This window comes from Phocoena phocoena, chromosome 3 (genome assembly GCF_963924675.1).
Source record: "Phocoena phocoena chromosome 3, mPhoPho1.1, whole genome shotgun sequence".
NCBI lineage: Eukaryota > Metazoa > Chordata > Mammalia > Artiodactyla > Phocoenidae > Phocoena > Phocoena phocoena.
Window position 1 is genome coordinate 16,567,654 of NC_089221.1, and position 19,956 is coordinate 16,587,609.

The 19,956-nt window shown below is 35.9% G+C and overlaps 1 protein-coding gene across 2 annotated transcripts in view; it reads right to left on the reverse strand.

The window, feature by feature from the left end:
- Positions 1-19,956, reverse strand: part of CDH18 (cadherin 18) — a 330,861-nt gene that overhangs the window by 153,603 nt on the left and 157,302 nt on the right. The gene's annotated exons all lie outside the window — the stretch shown is intronic.

Genomic DNA, 19,956 nt, shown 5'->3' on the forward strand with positions numbered 1-19,956 from the left:
CCCACAAGCTGCGTGCCTGGGCTGTAAAACAAAAACATGTGCTTTGGATGCTGTGTTGGGAATAGACTAGGTGGAACAGGGTGGAATTAAGGAGATGATAGGTGAGGAGATAATTACAATAAAGTTTGTTAAAACAGAAGTGAGGAGGTCTTGAAGGTAATGTTTGCTGATGAAATAGATGTGTTGTATCAAAGAAAAATAGCAACAGAGTGTGGTCCAAGCTTTTTGGATGGAGACATAGAAAACAGTTAGAAAAACTGTTTGTGGGGAAGTGGGAGGAGTTTCAGAAAGTGGTTTTGGACATACTCTGTCATATGTGTCTTCAACCTCCGGGGCAGAGTTGTTCAGTTGGCATACAGTATGCTGGTGTTTAGAGAAGCAGTTCAGACTCTCATCATAATGTGGTCAACATAAAAAGAATATCTTTGTACCTCATTAAGACTGATGAGATTAACAAAGGAATGAGTGTATGAAATAGGCTCAGATACTGAACACTGCCACATGCCAGTGAGTTTAGGAGAAAAGGTAGAAGCAACACAAAAGCAATGATCCTTGAGACAGGGAGAAAACCAAGAGGGTGTGGCATCCTGGAAAAAGTATTTCAAGAAAGAGAAATGGATCCAGCGTGACAAATGCTGTTGCTAAGTCAAGTATGATGTCAAGGACATCATCATAGGGAATGTGGCAGCCAGATTGAAACTTAACAGTAGATATGAAATGAAGAAAAGGATATGTGAGGCATTTTGAAGGACATTTTTAAGGACAAGATGACTGATTGAAAGTAGGGTGTGAGGGAAAGGAAGTGATTCGGATGACAGTCAGGCATTTAGCTTAAGAACTTGGTCAGCAGGGAATCCCTCTACAAGATTAAGAGTATAAGACAAAGATCAGTGAAGAGAGTGTTAATTCATGGCTCTATTGACTTTTATGTGCTTAAGAACCATCTATGTGAAAAAGACTGATGGGTAGTTGAACACATGGTGTTTGTAGAAAGGTCTGGGTTGGCAAGTCAGGATAATAATGATACTTATAAAGAGATGGATAGATATAAACTCACTCTTGCCCAACATAATGAAGAGAGTGCCACTTATTATAATTAATGACTTAAATTGCTCTCTATTGAAGCTTTATTCCTTGTATCATGTACTAAAAAATTACCAATCAGGACAGAAAAATTTACTTAAAAAAAAGGCAAATGAGATAAAATCAATGTATCTAATCTTAGTGAATGTCAAACAATAAATGACTATTTTGACTGAAAATATCATTACTTTGTTCCTTCTAAAAAATGACTACTGGATGGACAGAATTACCCAAATTAGTCCTTTATGTTAGCAAGGTATAATTCAAGTGTAGTCAGAAAGTACTATAACAGCTTGACTACATTGAACTTTCCTCAACCAGATTTGAAGGATTTTTCTTGCACAATATAAAGATCATTTAGAGATACTTAGAAAAGTACACAACATGCCCCCAAAAGTGGAAGAAAAAAGATTCGTAGAAAAAAATAATTTAAGAAGCGGGGAGTAGATTTTTTTTTTCAGTCACTAATTTAAACCGTCTATCCATAGCCTCCTTCTGCCGCTTATTAGTTATCAGTGTGGCCCTTCCTTTGACAAGCTATGTCCTACAAGATGTCTGGCAACTAGAACTAATGTAATATATAAAACCTGCCCTGTTGTAGCTTTATATTTTTTTTTTTTTTTTTTTTTTTCGCGGTACGCGGGCCTCTCACTGTTGCGGAGCACAGGCTCCGGACGCGCAGGCTCAGCCGCTCCGCGGCATGTGGGATCCTCCCAGACCGGGGCACGAACCCGTGTCCCCAGCATCGGCAGGCAGACTCCCAACCACTGTGCCACCAGGGAAGCCCCAGTAGCTTTATATTTTTAATGTCATTTCTAAATTCCCTAAAGTAGCATATAGTCTTAGTATGGATCCATTGTTTCTTATTTTTTTGTTTTGTGCATATGTATGTGTTTTGTCTTTGTTTTGTAGCTAAGAATGTTTGTGTTTTGTGAGGTGGACAAGAATTCTACAGTTTGGATGTGGCTGCTTTCTAATTTTCATATCAAGATCTTTTTTTCACTGAATCACTTGCCATTCAATATATTTTCATTTTGTCTCTTAGTAGGAAGACCAGGCAGAAAAAGGACCTAAGGCAGCCTAAGAAGTAAGTAGAACAAATACTGTATTAATCAATGTAATATATTACAGACTGAATATAACAATCTGATTTGCTGGAAATATTTGAGAATTCTTCATACAGAGTTATTTAGAATTTGAAGAGTGAGTTATATTAGAGAACAAGAAAATAATCAGACAAGACTACGGAACAAGGATTGAACCAGGAAGAGAATTAACATGGCAAATAATGGCTGAGGAAGAAAGGCTAAATGAGGCATTGATTTCATTATTTACAGACTTTTTCTATTAAAATAAACCCAGAAATCATATAGCTTTTGTTGAGTTAGCACTTTTCACTGCTTATTTTAATGCTGTTCACTCTTAGGGTTCCAGAGAACCTATAGATGTCTCTCCAGTGCCTCAAGCACCACTTATCAAAGTTACTGCATGAGCTCACCAAGCAAGGGTTTATACATCTTGCTTTGCAGTATTTCCCTTTCAGAAATAATTCTAAAAGGAATTAACTAAACAGAGAGCACCAAAAGTGAGTAAAGGTAAGTCATAAACCTGAGATATTTCATGCATATGGACAATTGAGAAGGTGTATTAAGTAGGAATTTTGACATATTTGACATTAGTTCAGAAGCAGTAGCATAATATATATATAAACATAACTCTTTCCAATTTTACTCCTTCACTATGTCATTTGAGATCCAAACTGATTCACAGTTTGTCAGTTTTTGCTTCTCTTTGTAACAGAAAGTTTTTTTATTCAAGCCCTTGATTTAGAAATATATTTTTACTTCTTTTTTTTTTTTTTTTTTTTTTGTGGTACGCGGGCCTCTCACTGTTGTGGCCTCTCCCGCTGCGGAGCACAGGCTCCAGACGTGCAGGCTCAGCGGCCATGGCTCACGGGCCCAGCCACTCTGTGGCCTGTGGGATCTTCCCGGACCGGGGCACGAACCCTTGTCCCCTTCATCGGCAGGCGGACTCTCAACCACTGCGCCACGAGGGAAACCCTATCTTTACTTCTTAATCTCTCCTTGTAGTAACTTTAGCAAGGTCACTGGACCAGCCATTTCTCAAATTCTGGGGCTATTTTCAAGTTGTAGACTGGGTCAAGAGACTTTACTATATATCACAAAAATATTCAGAGCATTGTTAAAGGGTTTATGAGCTGTCTTAAGAAATATACTCACATTTTATTCACAAAAATTGAAAATAATATTGTATTTTTGAAATACAGAAGAAATATAGCTAACCAGCATTCAATACTACATTTAAAGTCATTCAGAGATAAGTACTGCAGGCTATTAATATCATTAAAATTTATATTTATAATGGACTATTTTAAAAAATCTCATATTCAGCTAAGAAAAATAATAAAACCTTATCATTTGTGACAACATGAATGGACTTTGAGAGCATTATGCTAAGTGAGGTAAGTCAGACAGAAAAAGACAAATACTGTATGATCTAATTTATATGTGGAATCTAAAACAAACAAAACCCCCAAAACCTCATAGCTACAGAAAATAGGAGGCAGGGTGTGGATGGAGGGTAGGCAAAATGGGTGAAAGGGGTCAAAAGGTACAAACTTCCAGTTATAAAATAAATAAGTCACGTGGATGTAATGTACAATATGGTAACTATAGTTAATAATACTGTATTGCATATTTGAAAGTTCTAAGACAGTAGAGAGATGTATGATCATAAGAAAAAAAGCTGTAACTCTGTATGGTGACATATGTTAGCTAGACTTATTGAGGTGATCATTTTGCAATATATAATACAAATGTTGAATCATGTTGTACACCTGAAACCAATATAATGTTATATGTCAATTATACCTCAGTACAAAATAAAAATATCTCTTATTCTACATGAATATTTTGAGGGATTTACTGTATCTTTTTTTCTCTTTTTAACTTCACTTTTTGGTCATTAATTGCATGTTTTAACCATTGGAATTTTCCCTTAGCTACATGGGTAGACTATTTGCATAAATGACATATTTTGGCAACATGATATGGTTGAAGGCCTCGGGGTTTACAGTCAATTGCCTACACTCAAATCTCAGTTCCACCATTACCTGGTCTAACTTTCCTCAACTGTACATGGAAACACCAATACTACATATGTTACTTGATTAATGTGAAATTACATTAGTAAATTCATGAAAACATTTAGAAACGTGCATATCACATATCAAATGATCAATATAGTTATCACCTACTTTGAAGGCATTTGTTTTTCTGTTTTATTCAAAATGGGTATATATATTTTTTCCAAACCGAATATGCAAGTCGGAAACCTCACAATTCCTGAACTGTCCTCTGATTTTTATTTTCCCCTAGTGAATTTAGAATGGTGAGCTATTTGTTTTGTTTGCCTAAGCATTGGCAATATCTCAATGTGTAGTTCTAGTGGTTTGCATGTTTTTGCTTGCAATTCCAATTAGAAATGCATCTTTTAACCATATTTTCGACAGGTTGACTACATCGAACTTCTCTTATCCGAATGTAGAGTTACTTTCCCTTCATTCTTTCTGATTTTCTTCCTGCTGCTTCTAAAGCCTCTTTGTTACACCCAAATCCAGGGCTATCCCTTTGCTTTAGAGTTTCCTGCAATTCCAATTATATTAGAAAGTCTTTACTATATACTGTCATGATGGTCATTATCTCTCAGTATATGTGTGTGTGTGTGTGTGTATATATATATATATATATATATATATATATATATATGTAATTATGAAAATTTTTCATGTGCCAAGAATATGCTAAATATGATTTTGCAGCTAGTTCACTTAATCATCTTGAGATCCCAGTTCCTACTAATCAAAACTTAAGCTTATAGAAACTGCTTTCCATCTTTTCTCTTTAACTGGGACACCATCATTTAGGTGAAGAAGATGAACTCTACTGTTTGTATCCCTCCCTCCCTGTGTTCTGTAGGTGCAAGCTTTCCATTGAAGCGTCGCACCCATGCTTTTGCATGCATTCTCCAGTTGCCTGCTGTGGCTCCCTGCTTCCCCGCAGGCTGCAAAGGTTGCTCTGACTGCTGGAACCCTCTCAGTCGAGAACACCGTGTGATGTTGTAAGTGGTGCCCCATGCGGTGTATTCATCTAGACTGCACAACTGCTTACCTAACACCTCTCTGCAAATAAAGACAATCGTAAAATTTCTGTATATCTGGGCCCCTGTAATGTAGCTTTTCCCTACAGTAGAGTTACTATATATTGTCTTCAGATTTTACTTTGCAAACCTGCCATTAAACAGAATTAATAATGAAACAAAGACATCAGCTTAATCTCCATATGTCAACAGATATACAACACAGCCTATTTCCTCCAATTGAATTTCACATGTTAAAAGAACCATATTCTAACAAATTGGAAATCACCAAAATAATTCAGTTAATTCATTTAATGAAGCAAATAATTCAGTGAGAGTTGATTGTCACATATTAAGTGCTCAGAATACAAAGGGGTACAGAAAACAGTCCCCAAACACGTGTGCTTACAGATTAAAGAGAATGACCTTTTACTAACGTTGTATGACCAAGTTAGTTCAACCTGGATTATTTCAAACATTTAAAAAAAATTATTTACAGAATGAGGCACTGAGGTGTGGGATATCTCCTAATCAATATTTAAATTATTTTCTGGCTACCAAAATATGTAGGCCGTGATTAGAAATGAATGAGAAGATCTCGGGTGCAATTATACTGCTCCGGTAACTTCTAACTTGTTAGAAGTTTAGAAACATCAGTCAAATGCAAGACAAATTCTTTTTCCCTGAAGTATGCGTGTAATAGCATATGGGAATTTAAGCTAAAGGAAAAATTCTATTCTTCTCTCATCTAATGTCATATTAAGCTATTTCTGCAGAACCATTTTTATAATGTGTGAAAGAAAAAAACTGTAAATAACTATATTTTGATACATAACAATACTGTTATTTAATCGAGCAAGATGATGTTTTCCTCCACACTAGAAATCTAGACAATGTTGAAAACAGTGTATGGTTTAAGGACATGGGCTCTGCAGACAGGCTGATGGAATTCAAATTCTATTCTCACTGATTAACAGTGTGGCCTTAAGAAAATTACTTCTCTGTGACTGAATTTCCTCCTTTAGAAAGTGTGGATCATGGGTTCTCATCTTGTCATAAGGCTACTATAATGATTAAATAAAATAACATGTGCACAGCACAGAAAAGTGCCCAGAAAGCACAAGCAAAATCATAAGCAAAATTGAACATTGTTCTTAATATTTTTATATAGTGTCATGTGTCAGGAAGGTCAGATAATATTCTCCCAAAGAATATGTTTAGATGAACACTATTCTCACAATTTTTATATAGTATTTCAACCTTTACTGAGTTTTGTAACATAAACAATCTAATTTTCAACTCCATATGGCCCTGTGACGTGACAGGAAAAAATATTTTTACATTATTCTTAATTCATTGATGAAGAGAAAGACACAAAATATTACATGACTCATCTGGATTAGCTGATAAGCGTTTACTGATTTTCTACTGATCATCAATGACAGATTTGTTTTTCCAGAGCAAATGAATGAATGTAGGATGTTCCTTACATAAATTAGTAGGCCTAGTTAACCAGAGTTGCCTATGGGAGTACTTTATATTTTACTGTAGGCAACTTTTTTGACATAAGTATATATTTGATAATTTTACTGATGCTTGATCATTAGGTGATTTTGATCATTATGTAATTCTTAAATTATATAAAGCCAACATTTACATAGTTCCCAAATACATATATGAACTCCAAAAGTTGTCTTCTCTTGGTTTAATTCTCACGTCAAAGATGTTGCTATTGGGATATTTTTTTGGAACCACTCCTGGAAGACCAGAAGAAATGAGAAATGATTGCTTTGTAAACCCTTAATAATAAAGTCCTTCATCTTTGGAAGTTGCATCTGATGGTTGGAAATACATGTAGCAATTTAAAGCTAAATCTAATTAATAAGAAATTAAAGAAAATGATTATGACGTGTTTGAACCAAAAAAAGAGTATAAATTCTTAGAAAGCAGACTCTATGTATTTATATGTATGCATATATGTATTTATCTATCTAAATTCTATTTTACTTTTGCACTACAAACTGTCTCTGAATATGATTTTGAAAGGGAAGTTCAAAGGTATGTTTAACAGGCTTGACATGGTGTATAGAATATAATTCTCCAAAGAAATTGCCAAGAGTTACAATCATTTTTATGTGCTTTGGCAGAGGAAAAATAGACATTCCCATTAATTTTTAGTCAAAACTGTATAGTTATTATAGGTGATGGCAGCAAGCGAAAGTTTCCTAAAAGTAAAGTGGGATTTTTCTCTTAGTAAAGTGCCAACGAATTGTGAAATATTACCCGTAAAAGCCACTATTTGCTGAAATAGGCTTGGCTCAATCGATGATTTTCAATTACTAAGTTAAAAAGCTCTCCCCTGATTTTTATATAGTCTGATTCACTCAGGGCAATAAACACTATAGAAAAGGATTATAAGCTGTGGATTTACAAATACACCTAGTTCTGGAGCTTAATTAATAAATATTAATCACCTCTTTGATGGTTCAAATGCCATGCACAAATATATTTCCAACTAAAGATGCATGATTTTTTGAATTCAAATGTTTCTGTAGCAAAAGTGCTTTATTTCTGTTTCGTAAATGTTTTGTTCACATGATGTATCTTGAGGGTATAAATAAATTTATTTATGATTTAAATTTAATTATTTACTTTTAAAATGTTTGACTAGTAATTTTCACATACACTGGTATCTCTAAACTCCAAGATATATTTATCAATATAAACTAAATTCAAACTATTTTCATTTATAAAGACAAAACTCTCCATATAAAATTGTGGAATTACCATGGTCACTATTAACAACAACAAAAAAACCCACTACTCTGTATTCTATGCATTATTTCATCTTTTGTCAGAATTTTCTCATGCTACGTTCACAGTTACTCACATACTAGTATAGTATATCATTCAGATAGTAAAAACAAGAAGAAAAAAAAAACAGCTGAAATCATGATGATGTTTGTTCTTAGCCAAATCTCTACTCCTATTGGCATTTTGCAAGCATAGATTTTCTTTTGTATCATATTTCCGTAACGATGGAGTTACCTTTTCTAAGCAATGTGACTCAGCCAGAAATGACAGGGTAAATACCATCACCTCTCAAGCAAACCTGAGAGAAAAAATTGAATGAAAACCATCTGTGCCTCTTTTCTTAATGGAGTTTTACTCCTCTGGGGAAGATTAAACTAGAGCTTTGGAACTCTACAAATTGCAGGTAGATTTTTATCCATTTAGATTGGACATACTAATATTACTGCGGACACACCAACACTGACTCCTTATTTAATACCAAACTTTTTGTTTTGTCCTAGTCTGGGCACTCCTAATCCCTTTGTTCTAATTTCTCTTTTTATTCTACAGCAGTTACCAGCTTCTAACATTCTATGTAATTTTATTTTTATTATGTTTTTATTGTTTATTGTCTGTTTCCTCCTCACTGGCCTCGACAAATTGAATGCAAGCCAGGTGGTCATGGATTGGAAAACCAAATGATAGAAAAATTCTTAGGGACGAAGTGTACATTTTTTTCTAATACTGTGGCTTGTGTCACAGGAAACACACCATCTAAGTTCACCAACATACCCAAATGAGCAGGGGCTATAAGAGATGAAAGCAATGTGTTCAAAGCCTGTTTCCTGTGCTATATCTAAGTCATTCTGAATCATCTCTATCTGGAAGCCTAGTGCTAACAAAGCAACAATAAACAGAAAGCAGATGACTCATTAGAACTGTTGTTCCTTTTCCCCATATAGTGGAGTTCAAGGTTTTTCCCTGACATTGGGTCATAGCTAGGAAGAAGTTTTGATATAATTATTCCATGGATGTTGTGAATAAGCTAGATACTGAAATGCTGATCTTCTGTACATGGATCCTCCCCAAAATTACAAAAATAAAGGGTAGAAAAATTTAAAAAACATAAAACCAGGAACAGAATTAACAGAACGTCTGTTCCCCTTGCTGGGATTTAGTATGGCCCCAATGGCATCTTTGCTTCTCTAAGGCTGCTGAACCTCTGAAATAATAATGCCAGGTTACATCATGCCAGCTTTCAACTTCTGACCTTGGCAAGGAATCTCTCAACAGTTTCTAGATGAATAGTGTGTCGCCCCAAGGAGAAGTCATCTACACACTTGAGACAATTTCAGGCTGGCTTAGCATAATGGCTAAGAGCTTGTTCTCTAAAATGAGAATGCCTAGGCTTTTTCACTTAATTCTCTGTGAATGTGGCCAAATTACTTAACCTCTTTGTCCTTCAGTTTCCTAATCTGTAAAATAAGATAATAGCACTGCCTTTTTCATCGTGTTATTGAGAGGATAAGATGAGATGAAACACAGAAAAGACTTAGAACCGTGCTTGCATGTGGTAACTACTTATAAATGTTGTTACTGTTGTTTTTAAAGATATAAGCAATAGGTTGTACGAAGACAAAGCAGAGTGTGAAACAAGAAGTTGACTCAGTCTGAATATTTTCCTGACTGGTTAGAAAAGACCTGTATGAAAGATGAGAGCTGATCTGAGAATGAAGGGAGGGAATGAACCATGGGCTAATTTAAGAAAAGCCTTGCAGGCAGAAGAGAAAGTAAATGCAAACTGCAAACTGCAGAGCTGGAGGAGTGCAGGAACGTTAGCAGGCGGTGTGGCTGGAGCAGAGTGTATACGGGGAAAGTAAATCGGAGCAGGGAGGTAGAGAGGCTAACTCACGGAAGGCCCTGCAGGCCCTCGAAAAGGTCTGGTCTTCCAGTTTGTGGGAAACATTGGATGGTTTTGGTAGAGAAGGTAGAGGACTCTGCCTGGATAGGCTGAGCTCTGACATAAACAGTAGGGATTTATTTCTTGTTCATGTTCCACATCCAAGGATGGAAGTCAGCTGTGGCTCTCCTCTGTGTCCTTCCATTCTGGAGCCCAGGCTGAACAACCATGTGCCAAGGCAGATGGGAAGAGCAAGAGAGATGGAGTTACTTCTGCTGGGAACTGGCCCAGATCACTGTGTTCACATCAAATTACCCATCAAGTCACATCACCAAGCCTCTGGATGACATCAGGATATGTACTCTTTCTCCTGAAAATCTCAACGTAACAGGTGTGGAAGAACATATACCGCAGAAGAAGGAAGAAACAGGTGATTGTGAACAATAATACCATCTGTTAAAGTTAACATGATTGGGTGAAGTTTAAAAGGATCCTTCAAACCTAGGGACAGGATGGGAATAAAGACACAGACATAGAGCATGGACTTGAGGACACGGGGAGGGCGAAGAGTAAGCTGGGATGAAGTGAGAGAGTGGCATAGACATATATACACTACCAAATGTAAAACAGATAGCTGGTGGGAAGCAGCTGCATAGCACAGGGAGATCAGCTTGGTGCTTTGTGACCACATGGAGGGGTGGGATAGGGAGGGTGGGAAAGAGGGAGATGCAAGAGGGAGGAGATATGGGGATATATGTATACATATAGCTGATTCACTTTGTTATAAAGCAGAAACTAGCACACCATTGTAAAGCAATTATACTCCAATAAAGATGTTAAAAAATAAAGTAAAAGGATCCTTCAATGGATGTTTTGTGGAGAATACACTGTATGGGAGTAAGGATAGAATTGGGGAGATGAGATTAGATGATATTGAGGTCTTCTATGTAAAGTGATAATGTCTCCACCTAAGATATTAGAAACAGAGGAGAAATGAAGTGATTAACTGAGGATATATATTGAAGGTAGAGTTGATGAGGCTTGCTGATGGATGGGCTGTAAGAAGTAAGAGAAAGGAAAAATTCAGGATGACTTTTTGTTTTGTTGTTGTTGTTTGGCCTGAGCAACAAGAAGAATGCATTTGTCATTTACTGAGATGGAGAAACCGGAATATAAATTAAAATGTGGTCTAAATGAGAAAAAATACATTTAAAAACCCACAAAATTTATTACTGAATTTAAATTAAATTACAAATTTAGAAGCAATAAACTACAGCATCAGTACTGAAAAATTCAAATCAAATAAATGATGTAGAAAACATGTTGAAACTCTCTCATAGAGAAGAGTGAAAAAAAAGAGTATAAGAGATAAGAGAGAGAGAAAAGCCAATACAGAGGATAAACTTCAGTATCTAATAAGTGACAACAAATTTGTTAAAAATGATAAAATACAACACATGCATTGATGAAAGATAGAAGACAGGGAGGGAGGAAAAGACAGATGATGATACGGGCGAAGGGGGGAATTTTTCTGACTGGAAGATAATGAACTTTCAGATCAAAATCCTCATAGTTAAGAGAGAATTATAAAATGGAGTTGCCTTGAAAGGTATTGATGCAAGGATTTTGTTTCTTTTGTTTTTCTGTATTTTTTTTTTCCAATTTCAAGGTTAATTGCAGATTTGGGCATATTTACACCCCACCACCCCAGGAAAGAAGTGTGGTCTCACAAGATAAAGTTAGAGGAGTTATGGTTCTCACTGACATTCCTAACTTAAGGGCAAGAAATGCAAAATTTCGAATCCCTTAGACCATTAACGATTGATGCAATTTAAGAAAGGCTTTTGTAGTGAGTCCCAGAGGCCAGCCCCAAGCAGGCAGAGACAATTTAGTAGCAGCAACCTCCTCTCTGCAGCAGTACTTACACAGGGAACAGGTCCAGTAAATTGGAGGGTCAGTGTGCTTAAAAGCCTAGGCCAACTCAGCCAAGGCCCAGATGCATCACTGACCACTTACACTGCTGCTGTGTTCTCTTCTACTAGTTTTGTATTTGATGGTGATATGCCATCAGGAGACCAGGGGGTTCAGCCATCATTTCTGAAAATGCTACTTTCACTTACCGCTATAAGAAAAGTGAGAAAATCAATAAACTATGCTTATTAGATACTTTAGGTATGCATTTGTAATTGAAAATATCTGAAAACACCAATTATTCAAAAACAGACATATACAGGCAGGAAAAAAATGATATGATGTGTTTTAAAGATACTTAAGGGTAGAACTATCAAAGTATCCATTGGGATAGTCTTATTCTAGAAACAGATCTAAACATATCTCAGCTAAATGTCTTGTACATTTAATGTCTTAATATAAAGGGAAAAAGTCAGATTAGACATTCTGGAAGGGCTTGTAAGTAACTAAATATTACTAATCAATTTCCAATTTTACATTGCTTGCTTTCAGACTCAACTTTTGAACCAAATACTACTCACTGCCTAATTAAATGTTCCTCTTTTGTATTTCACCCCTTAGCTATTCAACTGATGCTCACATCATTTTGTACATGAAATCTCTGTTTTGATTATGAATTATTTATAATCAGGTGTCAATTTTTCCCAGTAATTTTAATAATGAATTAAAGAAAAACTTAGATTTCAACTAATATTATAACACTTTTAGTTTTATAACTCCAAATCTTCTTCTCTCATATTCTTCATGATGAATTAAGTTTTATACATGGAGGGATATTTTTAATTTAAATTAGGAAAAATATATATTTATTTCTATGTAATGAAAAGATTCACTTTATTTTGTGACCCTAGTATATATTTTTGATGTGTTTGCATATTTTGCTTGCTCTTACAGCATATTTTGCTTACTCTTACAGCAAGGATAGTTTTATGGCAGAAGCTAAATAAGGAATTCCCAGTGAATTACTTCTTATCTCTACCCTGGAACATTTCCTTAATCTACAGACTTTTTCAAGAGTTTTCAATCAAGGCAAGAAGAAACAGCACATGCCATGGAAATCTATAAACCACTTGTTCTGAACTACACATTAAAAACTCCACATAATAAATTCTAATATTAAATCAGCTTCTTAGAAATCTGTGGGTATCCATATAGAAAAGTCCTTGCTTAGGACTTTTTACAATTATAATGTTTGTAATTGTAAAACAAAAAAGTCTTCCAATTAAGATTAAGTAAAAATTAACACTAACTGACAAATATGTAATCGCCGTTTATTTTATCCCTATAGTATATGCTTCTTAAGTCAATATGGGAACAATGAACACACGAAGGAAATATTTTCCAGACAAAATTATAGGAATAAAGTTGCCAGAATGTATATCTGGGTTTAAAAAAAAAAGTATTTCAACAGAATTGCTTGTCAAAGACATTTTTTCATAGCTAGTTGTATATGTAATTCTAAAAATATATTTAAAATATGGAGACATAAAGTAGAAAGACCTGCCTCTCAGCATCAGCATCATAGCAATTTAGAGGTCCGCACACACCATCAGAAGCAGCAACACAAGAATTCAAGTTCTGTCAAAAAAAAAGATGTTAAAGGAGAAAAGAAACCTTTAACCAGAGAGAGGATTTAATCTAAAAGAATGTCCAGAATGGAACTTCTATGTGAGTCTCATCAAAACCATAAGACAAAACTCTTCCTTTCTTCCCTTATCCCTTGAACACACTTAGGAACCAAGCTAAAAGTATCAACCTGCTTTTCTGTTTTTATTTAAAGGGATACATATCTATGATAAGCAGATATAATAAAAACAAGAATTATGGGTCATAAGAATTCTTTTGTGAAAACTAGAAGTTAACTGAAAGAACTTCAGAATCAGACAGGAATAGGGTTCGCTGTCTTGCTCTTTTATAGGTCTGTGAATTTACTTAATCTCTCAGAACAGCAGTTTCCTCATATAAAGAATGGAAAAATAAGAGTAAGCTACAAATTTTTGAAGTTTAATTAACTTATATAATGTTCTTTGTAAGGTTATAAAACTTATTTGGGATTAAGTTAGCACTTAATAAATAGTAGCTATCAATGCTATTCATATTAACTTTTTATATACTTTTTCATACAAGATACCAACCTTTTATTTGGTAGGTATGCTTCATCATTAATTTTATTATTTAAATTTCATTTAATCTGTACCATTTTTATCATATTCACATGTTGGTGGAAATAAATGATTAGAATATGATTTTCTTTAGAAGTTTTATTTTACTGACAATTTTTATGTTATTAGCAGTATCTATTTATTACCTCCTTGTGACAGACCTAGTGCTATGACAGAAATTTGTGGGAGGTTAACATAACAGCGTAGAGAGGTTTAGCTCAGAGTGGTAGCTGAAAAAAGTTAGGAAGGGCTTTTAAGGAAATCACCAGTTAGAAGTGTCTCTGAGACTAATTTTGATGGAAAAATAGACATTAGTCAGGTTACAAAAATGGTGGAAGTAGTGAGGCAGTGATACTGACATTTTACAGAGAGATGTGCAGGCATCATATTTTTGAGGAAATATTTGAGCAAACGGAGTTTATGTAGTGACAGAAAACATGATCCTTGAAAGGCAAAATAAGAGACAGAACACAAAAGGGTCTGATATGTATTGATAAAAAAAAAAGTACGGCTTTTATTCTGAAGGTGTTGGGGAGGTGAAGATTGGAGTTTATGCAGCAAAAATTGAAATGACTGGATTCTGAGTTTTTGAAATACAAGCTGGAGAAAGTGTTGAGTATACATTAAGAATTCTAAGACCACAGGTAGCAAAACCATTCGGAGGGACCATGGAGGCATGATGGTATATGAGCTATGGGGATATCAGGAGTGGCAAAGAGGGGACAAATTTTAATACATCTATAATTAAGATAGGAAATACATGTTTTCTTTAAGTTTACGGTAAAATGATGCATTTTTTTACAAGGAGAGTTACTAGACATCGAAATGGCTTCACACCTTTGAACACTGGATTTTTTTACTGACCTAGATTTGGCTTGTAATGAGAAACCCAACTACTTTTACTCCCGGCTTTACATCTGCTTTGGGGTCTAATCCTTTTTTATGCTCTTGGATAAAACCTCAGACAAGCCCTCTAGCTTTTCAGGCAGTCCACATAATATACAATATAAACAGTTCCTTGCTTTGGCATAAAAATTCCAGATAGGATATACATTAAATCCTGTCACAACAACAATCTGGTCCATAACAGCAGATCCCAAGCTTGGGTCTGCTTAAGACCTGTAAGCCTCCAGTGGGACATGAGCTAGTTGGTTTCTTCTTTAGATATCATTTTTTCTCTACTCCCAACTCAGCTGCAATTTTAAACCCTTCCAGAATCTGACCCAAAGGAATGGATGGATTTGCTAAAGGCAACACAATCATACATGACAGAGTTAGCTGTGATCTTGGGTTGGTGTTCTCTCCATCACTGAGGCACCCTTGCTGGATCTTCCTCAGGGACCATTTTTGTGGACCTGCAATAGCAATCATCTTGATGTAGACAATGTCCAAAGCTTCTCCAGCACCTTACTTACCACTTCTCCTCCTTTGTGTCAGAGGAGGCTAACACTCTGTCACTGAGGGTTATTTTAAACTTTCAGGCAGTGCTCTTGAGCAGAATCCCCAAGCTTGTCTTATTTTGCTGTGTGTGGAGCACATTCATCTTGCTAGAAGTAAAGGTTTGGCTTTCTCTCTCTGCCACCTTAGCCTATGATGTGTAGCCTCTTCTGCTGGCCCCTCGGGTCCTCAACCCCCGGCGAACATACACACTCTTGCTGTGCTTACCTTCAAACCTCCTTTACTTGGCTTAAGATGAAGGGAAGGATTCCGTGCCTTTGCCCAAGAAGGGGTTGGTGGAAGTGGTTGATGAGCAGTCTGCTGCCAAGTTCCTCTGTTAAGGTTGTATCTTCCATGTTTTTGACCACTACCTCTCTTAAAGTAGGCAGGCGTGTGACTGTTTAATATTCCCCAAAGGACACTTGAGTCCTTCCTTTTGGAAGTAATGATAGACACCTCCTACTTCTCCTCAGAGAGAGATGAAATAACCCTATTGTTTTTCCCTCAGCCTTTCTTTAGAGCCCTCTGTGGAACTGTTGAGAGAATAGGATGGGCTAACTTGCAATCTGTCACATAGGCCTTTAAAAATAGAACGTTTGTATTTTAATCCTGGTTTTGACTCCCATGAGGTTCTTTTTGGAGATGGGGGGAAGCATAAGTAGGAGGAGGAAAAGAAGTTACAAAACATCTATAATATTCTGTTCTTTTCTCTTCTATTGCATAGCTTAAGAAAATCTGCTTACATCCTATGTATTTGAAAATATTTTATAATATGTAAATTACATGTGTATATATGAAATTGATTACAGGCATACCTCATCTTATCATGTTTTGCTTTATCGGGCTTCTTAGATATAAAGTTTTGTAGCAACCCTGGGTAGAGCAAGTTTATTGGTGCCATTTTTCCAAAAGCATTTGCTCTCTTCATATCCCTGTGTCACATTTGGTAACTCACAATATTTTAAATTTTTTATTACTATTATACTTGCTATGCTGATTTGCGTTCTTTAATGTTACTACTATGACTCACCGAAGGCTCAGATGATGGTTAGCAATTTTAAAGTATTTTAAAATTAAGGTATGTACTTTTTTAAGACATAATGCTATTTCATACTCTGTAGACTACAGTATACTGTAAACATAACTTTTATGTGCACTGGGAAACCAAAAACAAATTGTGACTCAATTTATTGTGATATTTGTTTCATTGCAGTTGTCTGAAACTGAACCCGCAATATCTCTGATGCATGTCTGTACTTGTATATGTGCATGGATAAATGTCTGTGAATGTATATATCTGTAGGTTTCAATGTATACTAATAAAATACATACACATACAGGTATGCATATGTCTATGTACACCATATTGTCTTTTACCTCACACACACTCTGTGTCCTTACACCTCACAAATACCCTGTTCATGTGGCAAGATATAAATATTATTTACTCAAGAATTCCATGTAGTCTTCCAAAATCAACCACTGTATTTGATAACTATATGTATTTGTATACTATAAATATTAAAATTGATGCATAAGGGAATATATTTCTAAATAAGAGAGTTTCTCTCAAATTATATCTTTCTTAAATTGAATTTCAATTAATATTTGTGTAGTACATTATTTAATCCCTTAATATATTTGCTAATGTTTAAATCCTGTTGTTATATTTAAGTCAATATTTCCTTTCCTATATATTTAGTAACTAACTCTGTATAGTATCTATATTCAGGCAATGGCAGTTGGATATATCATATTAATTAAGTACCATATTAGATATCTCCTTTCAGATTGTCCTCCCACATATTTGATATAAACCTTTTAAACTGCAGGGAAAAGTGACAACAAACCCCAGAGCTACACTATGTGATTGAGAGAATCAGTTATCCCGGTGTCACTGGAAGCAAAATCAATTCATGTATTCTGTCATCCTTAGAAAGTACTCTCTAACATGTTGTCAGCAATAAATTTTACAGGATTTCCCCAAAGTCAATTGCTCCTTCTATTTGGGATTACGATGAGAGCAAATTGATTTTTCCCATACACAGAAGAAGCACAAGAAGAGATACTTCTAGTCTACTCACTTACTTTTTTTTTTACTGACAGATTTCTCCTGGCTTACTAAGGTAAGGTCCTTAGTAATTGAAATTCTGGCTGTGAAATATATTCAGGCATAACCAACAGGAATACAATTTCCCTTAAAGTTACCTTCATGCAGGTAGGCAGGAAATTTATTTTTGAATAACTTATCTCTGAGCATGTTTTAAAAAATAAGGCAACTCTTTCTAATGTTTTACTGAAATTGTTGCCAGGATATCATATTCAATTTTAATTTACTGTATCTCCCATAATCTAGTGATAATCATATTTTTGTCTTTTTCTTTAATTGAATTGAACAAATTCAGAAATAGCATTTAAAATCTTTTAACAAACTTTTTCTTGAAATATAATTTTTAAATAGAAAAAGAGATGTTAAAACTGAGCTAAGACGATTTGCAAACAAGAAAACAACTACAGGTGGATTATGCTGCCATTTAAACAAGTTCTATTGAGGCTGACTATAAGGAAAGTGTGGATATAGGAAGACATTTCCTTCCTCGTTTTGGACAGCACAGATATGTAGACGAATTTAAGAGAATTATTTCAACTGAATTAGAACTTGCTAAAGATGTGCAAATATATAAACTGCACGTTGGAGTGACCAAATGTTAACAAGGAAGAGAAGGAACAAGCAATCAAACAAAAACAGAAGCTGATGAAATATAGAAAACACTAAATTTGTGCTGCCAAATATGTGCATGCAAGCTGACGACTCTTTTGACATTTGTACAGAGAATAACAAATGAGATTAACTTCTGCACAGTATTATAGAGTACCTAGTGCTAGTTCAAGTTCCAAGTAGAACACTAATATCTCAATTAAACATAGATGCTGGGGTGGCATCAGCAATACAGCTGAATAAGGCATCCCTCATAGTTAGTATCCCTCCTCAACAACAAAGATTTGGCATCCATCCTTGGACAAAAATGCCTTAGTGAGAGTTATGGGATCCCGCACCATATGCCAAGGGACCTGGGAAGAGTATTGCCTACCCATGCATGGGGGTAATAGTCACAGAGACCTCAGTCACAGCTATGAATCCTGCAGTGGCCAATGAACTGGCTCCAGGTCCTCTCAACTGCTAAGAGCTCCTGGAGAAAAGGATCTTAGATAATCACCCATGGCTTCTATGTGGAAGTCCAGGTTTCCAGCATAGAAGTTCCAGTACATCACTGGAACAAAAACACCTGAGACTGAATACATTGGAGAGGGTAAGAGGAGCCATTTTACTTTACCTGAGTCATCCCCCCCTGAGGTGGCACAGCTTAGTGCCAAGTGAGACCTTTTTGACCCATGATTTACCCTTGGGGGAAAGTGAGAGCATGTGAGTGAATGCCTGCCAGCTGTGTGGGACTTTGCCAAAGAGGCCCAACTATCTCTCGCTCCACCCAGAGTACTGAGAAGTGAGCTGTATGAATGGGGGGTGGGAAGAAGCCAGAGAGCAACAAAGAGGACTGTCAAAGAGCATTCAAGGGACGTGGATCCTATTAAAGGTATCACAGACTCCATCAAGACACCAGCTCATGAGCCACTGGGGATGCCTGGCCTGCTGATTCCCCACAAATGGCACACAGGCATCCCCATTACTATACACGCCTCACTCCCACCCTGTGGCTGGCTCTCTGCGCACACTCATGAAACTGTCCAGAGTGAGCTTTAGCAGATGGCTGTTGACCACCTGCCAAAAGCCAGCCTGGCTATGCGGGCCAGGAAGAAACCACAGAGTTGAGCTTTAGGGCACTCTGGAGAAAGTGAAAAGAGGCTGTCAGCACTTGGCCTGATGTGTTGTATGAGCAAAGAAGGCATACAAATATAAGAATTTTGCCACAAGAGGGAGCAAGAAGCATGAAGCGGGCATCTCTACAGAAGGTCTGAGAAAGCCTCAGAATACCTACCAGGGCTGACAGAAGAATGTTTCTCTCCCAACGTCAGTTAGTAAAAACTGGAGGGGGCGATCACTACCGAAAATACAAAAACAGGATCTCAAGACTCCAAGAAATATGCAAAAATCAAGGAAACTCGACTCCACTAAGGGATCACAATTATCTTCCCCAAAGACATGAACATCGGCATTTTACCCAATAAATAATTAAAAATAGCTGTTTTAAAGAAGCTAAATTAGCTACAAGAAAATACAGAGAGACAATTCAGTGAAATCAGGAATATAATACATAAACAAAATACAAAGTTTAACAAAAAGAGAGAAATCATAAAAAAGAAAATTCTGGAGCTAAAAAAATACAATAAATGAAATGAAAAATGCAACAGCGAAAATCAACATCAGAATGGATCAAAAAGAATTTTAAAATCTGTGAATTAGAAGACAATAACTTTGAAATTATCCAGTAAGAG